Genomic DNA, 558 nt, shown 5'->3' on the forward strand with positions numbered 1-558 from the left:
ATTGCCACCACATCAAAATAATTAAACTGTTATAAAATTCAAAATTCATGCAATTCTTATCTTTTTCAATTAAGCACGTTTTTTATTCAAGAAAGGTGATGGATTCATAGGACATTCATAACTTTTAGGCATAGACACTAAGACACTAATGATCACAAGACACAAACATAGATAAATATAAGCACTAGAATTCGAAAAACAGAAGAATAAAGAACAAGGAAATCAAGGAACGGGTCCACCTTAGTGATGGCGGCTCTTTCTTCCTCTTGAAGATCCTATGGAGTGCTTGAGCTCCTCAATGTCTCTTCCTTGTCTTTGTTGCTCCTCCATCATGATTCTTTGATCTTCTCTAATTTCATGGAGGATGATGGAGTGTTCTTGATGCTCCACCCTTAGTTGTCCCATGTTGGAACTCAATTCTCCTAGGGAGGTGTTTAGTTGCTCCCAATAGTTTTGTGAAAGAAAGTGCATCCCTTGAGGCATCTCAGGGATCTCATGATGAGTGGGGTCTCTTGTGTGCTCCATCCTCTTCTTAGTGATGGGCTTGTCCTCATCAAT

This window comes from Arachis duranensis, chromosome 6, assembly GCF_000817695.3.
Source record: "Arachis duranensis cultivar V14167 chromosome 6, aradu.V14167.gnm2.J7QH, whole genome shotgun sequence".
Lineage (NCBI taxonomy): Eukaryota > Viridiplantae > Streptophyta > Magnoliopsida > Fabales > Fabaceae > Arachis > Arachis duranensis.